Genomic DNA, 8,392 nt, shown 5'->3' with positions numbered 1-8,392 from the left:
GAGAGAAGGACACTGAAGGGGCTTACAACAGGAGTATAACAGAAAATACTCCTGAGGTTCACAAATTCTGACACTTTAGACTCATGGCCAGGTGCTGCATGGAGAAGGCATATGCATATAGACCAGGAACCCCTCTATCCTCCTTTCCCTCCCTCTCTAGTGTGACTAAGTAGCACAGAAGATGTTTCAGCCCCATCCATCAATGAGGTAGAGATGGTGACTATAAGGAAAATGCAAAAGAAGCATGTCAGGAGACATGGAGATGACTGAGGTAGGAACAGTGAGGGTGAGGAGGGAGAATAATAGGACAAGGAGGCCACTGGAGGAGGTTGAAATAGGAGGAATGGGAAATAGTGTGTCTGGGGGGGGGCATGCTGCCAAGAGAAGTAAGGATAAGTAATGAATTTTGTCAGTGATGGTTCATGATGCAAATACAATAAATCACAGCACAATGACCATGGTCCCCACTGATGATAACTATCATATTAGGGCAAACTAGCAGCAAGTTCAAAGAAAAGTCAATATAGTGTAGCAAAAAAGCCCACGCTGACCAGTAGGCTGTGACTCTGGCTAATGCCACTATGCAACAGCCCCGCACAATGGGAAGGAGCATAGGCTTCATAGCAGTAGTGGCAAATGGGTCATGAGATACCTGTTCCTGCTGCTGAATACATGCTTCGGAGGATTTCCCTGATAGAAACAACATAGTCCAATGAAATATAATCCAGCTACTTTCATATGAAGCAGTTTCTCTGAGGAATCTCACTTTAATCTCACCTGGCAAATCCTGTGTCAGAGTCATGAAAGCCGTGGATTGGAAACAAGCACAGTATGCCATGCAAATATAAAAATGACCAACAGAAAAATGTTCCTCATACCTAATGTGTATTACTGAGGGAGGGGATGGAAAGAACACTAGATGTTTCTTGTAACACCCCTTTAAATATTTTCAAATAAGAAATAAAACAATAAGGAGCAGGAGAATCTTGAAAATTCAGGTATCAAAGAAAGGCTAAGAAAAGTGAAAATGTGCATGTTAGACCCAGTGGACAAAACATATCCTGGGCTCTTAGGAAAGCATCAACATGTTTAAAAGCCTAGAAGAATCAATAGGAGAAAAGTAAAATGTTAATTTTCAAAGGAAAGCTGTGGGATGCAGAGAGTTATTTTATTTTTTTATATATTTTTTTAAAGAGTTTAACTTCCTTCTTTGGTAAATTAGTGAAACAACTATTAAGAGGGAAAGTATCACTGACTTTTTTGTGAATAAAAAGTAACACTTCCCAAGTTACTTGGCTGGGAGAAGGGGTGCTTTCTTGGGATCCTTGCTGGGATTAGATGAATGATAGCAGAATCAAGTTTTGTGTTGACTATGGTGTGAACTTTGACTGATTTTTGTGATTTTTTGTGATTTTGAAATGGTCCTAAGACCATTTGAAAAGAGATGAGGAAATCCTTGAATTTTATGTTAGTGCATTTTAGCAGAGCAGGATTTGTTTTACTCTGGAATTAACAGAAAAATATTGTATGAAATGTTTCCCAAGAAAAAAGCACTTAAGGTTCAGAGGCTCCATAGCTCAGGGGTTAGAGCACTGGTCTAGTAAACCAGGGGTCGTGAGTTCAAATCTCACTGGAGCCTTATGGATATGTGTCTCTGGAAAATAATGGCTCTTCAGCTCTTTTGTTTCCTCCAAGATAGCTTGTGCAATTTTTGGAGGAACCACCCTAACTTTAGGTGAAATAAAAACAACACAGAGTTTATATCAAATGACAGGCAGTGAGAAACAGAACTAGCAATGGTCAGATCTAAACCTGCTAATGAATACCTGTAAATATTTTTAAAGAAGAGAAACCAGAGATAGGAATATCCTGATGATGGGATTTAAAGCCTTGAGGCCAAGCTTCTGAACCTCATAGACATTGCAAACAATATGAAACAGCTGCTAGAAAAACCTGGTTCAATTTTTCATGCTCCAAAAGGGCAATTAAATCATTTTTTCCAGAGCTCAGAAATTATAGATACAGCTGAAAAATAATAAACATAGTTTTATTTTTCCCTCTACAAACTGGTTATCAGAGTTTAGTTCTGAGGAGGGGCTGGAAGTTTCCATTCTTAAGAAAAGGGATAGCCAGGAAGTAAACTTTTTGCATTCTGAATTCAATGAATTTCAGTTTGGATGTATGCAACTTCATATCCTCCCTTTGCACATTTCCGCTTTCTGCTCATTTTCAGATAGGTTGGTTTCATAGAATCATAGAATTGGTAAGATTGGAAGGGACCTCTGGAGATCATCTAGTCCAACACCCTGCTCAAGCAGGGTCATCTAGAGCATGTTAGACAGGGTTGCATCCAGGTGGGCTTTGAGTATCTCCAGAGAAGGAGACTCCACAACCTCTCTGGGCAACCTGGTCCAGTCCTCTGTCACCCTCACAGTGAAGAAAGTCCTCCTCACATTCAGGTGGAACTTCCTACAGTTCAGTTTGTGCCCATTGCCTCTTGTCCTGTCACTTGGCACCACTGAAAAGAGTCTAGTCCCATCCCCTTTACACCCTTACTTCAGGTACTTGTAGACATTGATAAGATCCCCCCTCAGTCTTCTCTTCTCCAGGCTAAACAGGCCCAGCTCTCGCAGCTGTTCCTCATAGGGCAGATGCTCCAGACCTCTGATCATCTTTGTAGCCCTACACTGGACTCTCTCCAGTAGCTCATTGTCTCTCTTGTACTGGGGAGCCCAGAACTGGATGCAGTACTTGAGATGAGGCCTCAGCAGGGCTGAGTAGAGGGGCAGGGGCACCTCCCTCCACCTGCTGGCAGCACTCTCCTAATGCACCCCAGGAGACCATTGGCCTCCTTGGCCACAAGGACACATTGCTGGCTCATGGTCAACATGTTGTCCCCCAGCACTCCCAGGTCCTTCTCTGCAGAGCTGCTTTCTAGCAGGTCAACCCCCAGCCTGTACTGGTGCCTACGGTTATTTCTCCCCAGGTGCAGGACTCTGCACTTGCCCTTGTTGAACCTCATGATGTTCCTCTCTGCCCAGCTCTCCAGCCTGTCCAGGTCTCTCTAAATGGCAGCACAGCCCTCAGGTGTATCAGCCACTCCTGCCAGCTTGGTATGACCAGCGAACTTGCTGAGGAGGCACTCTGTCCCTTCATCCAGGTCATTGATGAAGAAGTTGAACAGGATTGGACCCAGCACTGACCCCCCCCGGGGGACTCCGCTAGTCACAGGCCTCCAGATGGACTCCATGCTGATGACAACCCTCTGAGCTCTGCCTTTCAGCCAGTTCTCAATCCACCTTGCTGTCCACTTGTCTAGCCTGCACTACCTGAACTTACCATGGAGATGTTATGGGAGACAGTGTCAAAAGCCTTGCTGAAGTCAAGGTACACAACATCCACTGCTCTCCCCTCATCTACCCAGTCAGTCATTCCATCATAGAAGGCTATCAGATGGGTTAAGCAGGATTTCCCCTTGGTGAATCCATGCTGGCTACTCCTGGCACCTACTACTTCTTTTCCTCCACATGCTTAGAGATGACAGCCCGGATGAGCTGTTCCATCACCTTTCCAGGGATGGAGGTGACGCTGACCAGCCTATGGTTACCTGGGTCCTTCTTCTTGCTCTTTTTGAAGACTGGAGTAATGTTGGCTTTCTTCCAGTCCTCAGGCACCTCTCCGGCTCTCCATGACCTTTCGAAGATGATGGAGAACAGCCTGGCAACAACATCTACCAGCTCCCTCAGTAATCATGGATGCACCCTATGGGTGCATCAGGACCCATGGATTTGTGGATGACAATTTTGTCTAACAAATCTCTAATCCTATCCTCCTCGACCAAGGGAAAGTCTTCCTTTCTCCAGACTTTCTCCCTTGCCTCCAGGCTCTGGGATTCTTGAGGGCTGCCCTTAGCAGTGAAGACTGAAGCAAGGAAGGCATTCAGTAATTCTGCTTTCTCTGTATCCCTTGTCACCAGGGTCCCCGCCCCACTCAGTAGCAGGCCCACATTTTCCCTAGTCCTCCTCTTGCTACTGATGTATTTGAAGAAGCCTTTCTTGTTGTCCTTTACATCCTGGGCCAGATTTAATTCCAGCTGAGCCTTAGCCTTCCTCGTCACATCCCTGCATACTCTGACAGCACTCTTATAATTCTCCCAAGTAGCCTGTCCCCTCTTCCACATTCTGTGTACTTTCTTCTTCTTTCTGAGTTTGGTCAGGAGCTCTTTGCTCATCCATACAGGTCTCCTGCCTCCTTTGCTGAATTTCTTTCTCCTTGGGATGCACCACTCTTGAGGTTGGAGGAAGTGATGCTTGAATCCTAACCAGCTCTCCTGGACCCCCCTTCCTTCTATGGCCCTAATCCATGGAATTCCTCCAAGTAGTTCCCTGAAGAGACCAAAGTCTGTTCTCCTGAAGCTGATGGTGGTGATCCTTTGAACTCCACCATCTCATGGTCACTGCAGCCAAGGCTGCCCCCAACCTTTACCTCCCCTACCAGTCCTTCCTTGTTGATTAGTACAAGGTTCAGCAGGACACCCTTCCTCGTAGGCTCCTCCACCACCTGTGTCAAGAAGTTATCATTGATGTACTGCAGGAGCCTCCTGGACTATTTGTGCCTAGTTGTGTTGTCCTTCCAGTGGATATCAGGGTGGTTGAAGTCTCCTGTGAGAACCAGGGCCTGTGATGGTGAGGCTACTTCCAGCTGTCTGTAGAAGGCCTCATTGACTTCCTCTTCTTGGTCAGGTGGCCTGTAGTAGACACCCACAACAGGGTCATCTTTGTTAGCCTGCCCTTTGATCTTCACCCATAAGCTCTTGACTTGCTCTTTAAAAATTAATATAATTGCATAATTTGAGGATAAAATGAGTATTTCTCAATATCTCTCTATCCCAGCAAGCTCTATGTGACTAATGTATTTCTCTAATACAGACAGCTTGCTATTCCAGTTTTCCTGACTTTTTTTTTTGTTTTGTTTTGTTTTGTGCTGGTCAACCCCATCATGCTGTCTGGGGTTTGCTCTTGTAGCAGTATGTGTCTCATACCCATATTTGCTGCTGTCACCTAAACTTTATCTATTTAAGTCTGCTGTAGCAGACTTAAATATCTTGTGACCATTTTGACAATAACAGTCTAGAGATGGATCCCTATTACTTAGTGCAGATTCCAAACACTAGGGAAAAAAGAAGACTTTAAAATTGTTTCTCCTATCAGGTGGTTCCTGTCTATGTGTCTGTGTTTTGTCTGATCCAGAATGCTTAACAATGCTGTTGAGTTGTCTTAGATTTATCTGCTAGCTGCAGAGTATGCAAAGCAAAACTTGACAGTTAAAATGCTTCTGCTTTTCATGGAAAATAAAAGCTTCCAATGTGTTCTTTGCTTTTACTCAGAGATCAGGGAAATTGATACAAAGTGGAAATGTTTGTATACAACAAACTAGGTCTTATTGCATTGAACTGTGGATAATTTTAGCAACCTTCAAGAATATTTTCTGAATAGAAGTCACGTAAGGGGAGTCACAGGACAGGAACCTCTTGCTGCTGTATAAAGGTCAAAGCTCAGCAATGGGCAGCATCTCTCAGAATAAAACAGCAAGGCAAAACTGAGATATTTGCTTTCTGTAACTGGAACGATCTATCCTGGAGCACCAATGAACTTTGGAAACATGTTTTACAGGATTATTTAACTACAGCAAAAGAAATCATCACATCCTGTCGGATTTCTAGCAAACCAGCAATGGGCTCCAGTGGGCTACTTTCAATTCACTTAAAGGAGGCACATTGTGAGATACTGCTTATGAGAGGCCACCTTATCATACAAATGAAGGCTTGAAAACGTGCTGACCTCTGTAAGTAGCATGCATAGCACCTAGGTAATGATTCTGTCACAAGCTAGTAAGCTGTATATGTTTTCAACTATAAGAAATCTGAAAAAAAATCTATAATACATTAGATCTGATGCATGGAAAAGGAAAAACTTTTTGTTCTTGCATTTGTAGCCGTACTTGAATTTTATTATTGTTGTTATTATTCCATTTGTGGGAAGATGAAGTTAGAACTGAAAAAGTTAATGCAATGTTAGATGGACATGAGGTTCCTTCTGGCCTTAAGTTGAGGCTCAAAATTTGGCTTGACTCTCCCAGACTTCTCCTGCCTCCTAGTGCTTGTGAGATGACCAACTGCAATCATTACTGTAAAGTTTCTTTTAAAGTACCCCAGTAAAGTTTTCTTGGATGCCAGCAAGGCTTGTTTCAAGCTCTGAAAAAACTTGTCTGATGTTTGGAATAAACATCTTCCTCTAAAGGTGCTCATTTTGCTCCCTTGTGCTGAGAGAACAAGAGCTGTTTCTGGAATGTGGATGTCCTTTTTTAAGCTGCTGTAGCTTTTCCCTGGAGTCCTTTCAGAAATAAAAACTTAGGTCAAAATTTTACCCTTGACCCCCTTTAGATTAGCAAAGAACAAAATCTGACTTGTACGAAGAACAAACTGTAGCTGTTAGTGCTGTGTTTGCCTAAGGAGATTTACAGACAGAAAGCAGCTTGCCTTTCTAACAGTTCTCAAGAATACTTTGGAAATATTAAAAAATGTGTTTTGTAGTATCACATCAGCAGCTTGCAGCCCCCAGAAATCCTGGGTTTTGTTCTCTAGCTGGCACCTTTGGCAAGCTCTCTGCATTTAGTGGCTGCAGGCCACCAGCCCCATCCTGATCTCCCATGGGCACTCCATCCCTGTCATGGTCACTCCATCCCTGCCATGGGAACCTTATCTCTGCTATGAGTGCCCCATTCCTGCCCTGCCAAGGGTCTGGGTTGAGCCCAGGGCCACCACTCATGTTTCTGGCAGCTGATGCCTTGCACACAAAGGACCTGATGGCTCCCTGGGCCCCAGGGGAGGTTTGGCAGAGCCACTGCCTCTAATGAGCTCAGTCATTGTCTGGGAACAAAACCTCAGCTAATGGCAGCCATTAGCACCTGTCAGCATAACAGCCCATAATAGGGGAGGATGTTATATAGACAGATGCCCTTAATTACAGATGAGTTGCTAAGCTACAGGCACTTAACCATTTCTAAGCCATGCTAAATCCCCCAGCGCTCATGTTGGCTGCAGAAGAGAAGCAGAAGAAAAATGACTTCAGTTTATTCAATAAAGTCTTGATGCTGATCTACATGTTGACCATAACAGAAGAAATAATAGTAGTTTCCTGATGTCAGGATAAGGGATTCAGTATATCACAGGCTCTCATGGTAATTGCTAGGATAGGTTAATAATGTGAGTGTATAAAAATAGGAATTTATACTTCTGTTCTGATGCAAGTAACTACTTTCAGCAGAAGTACAAGCTGTACTGCTTCATCACTGTAAAGCAAAGTATTCCAACTGGCAAATAAGCAAATATTGCCACTGTCATTTTGTTTGGTGATAAATAAGACTCAGTAGTATAAATAGTACAAACTAGAGAGTGGAGCTGCGCAAGCCACAGTGAAAACTCCATGCTGGTCACTGACATTGTTGGGCAGATTGACAGCAACTGTGTTTGCTCCCCATCCGTCTCTGCTCTCCAAAGCTCTGCCTGGTAAGGTTGAGATGAAAGATTTGGGAAAGCACAGCACCACTGATAGTTCAAATGCTCATCAGAGCTCTTCAGAAAAAATAGGAATGCAACAAATTCGAATTACTAAATGTGAGGAGTGCATATTTTATGCTAGAACCTGCGGAGACTGACAAAGTATTTGCTTTCCTGCAAATAGAAGCAAAGAGAAATAAGAGGAAATAGGGCTGGAGAGCCCAACAGCCCCTGTGGTCTGCAGTAAATTCTTGGCACTGTGGCTTTAAATCTCTCCCTGTAAAACTTACTGGAGGGAAACTAGTGGCAGTGGCTAAGTCTCTCATTTATGTTGACAACTTGAACTACAACACCAATGTCAAGCATGAAACCAGCCAGATGGTTGAACTCAGAGCTATGTATTGCAATGTGCCATGAGATTTACACTAGCTATGTCAGAGTTCTTGCACATCTCCAGTTGCCTGATGATAAGGATCTTTCATACTGTTTCATTTCCAGGAGACTTGCTCCAGACTCTTGTTGTAGCTGGAACATCAGCACATGGCAAGTGCTCAGATTTAATATAATTTAAAAAGATCTGAAATTGTGCATTGTAAGTATATCATTGGAATGGCAATGGATTTCAAGGGCAAAGGAAACTACCAAAAGTATCCTTGGAGAAAGGAGAACAATATACACTACAAGCTATGATTAATGAAACAGAAGAGCCAGGATAGCAGCTTAGTAGCTCTACTTCCTTCCCCAATCCTGTTGCTTGCTATGTAATACTGCTTCTTTCTTGTGGAGGCTCAGGAATTTCTGATCTCAAGTTCAAGTGATCCACTCTGTTAATCT

At 43.5% G+C, this 8,392-nt stretch overlaps 1 non-coding gene across 1 annotated transcript; it reads left to right on the top strand.

Moving 5' to 3' along the window:
* The first annotated feature begins 1,566 nt into the window (after positions 1 to 1,566).
* On the top strand, positions 1,567 to 1,639 carry TRNAT-AGU (transfer RNA threonine (anticodon AGU)). Its single transcript has one exon. It is a non-coding gene; the product is annotated as a tRNA-Thr (tRNA).
* Positions 1,640 to 8,392: the final 6,753 nt, after the last annotated feature.

The sequence above is a fragment of the Rhea pennata genome, chromosome 18 (assembly GCF_028389875.1).
Source record: "Rhea pennata isolate bPtePen1 chromosome 18, bPtePen1.pri, whole genome shotgun sequence".
Classification (NCBI taxonomy): domain Eukaryota; kingdom Metazoa; phylum Chordata; class Aves; order Rheiformes; family Rheidae; genus Rhea; species Rhea pennata.
The sequence above is the reverse complement of the archived record's forward strand: the minus strand, read 5'-3'. Positions and strand labels throughout refer to the sequence as shown.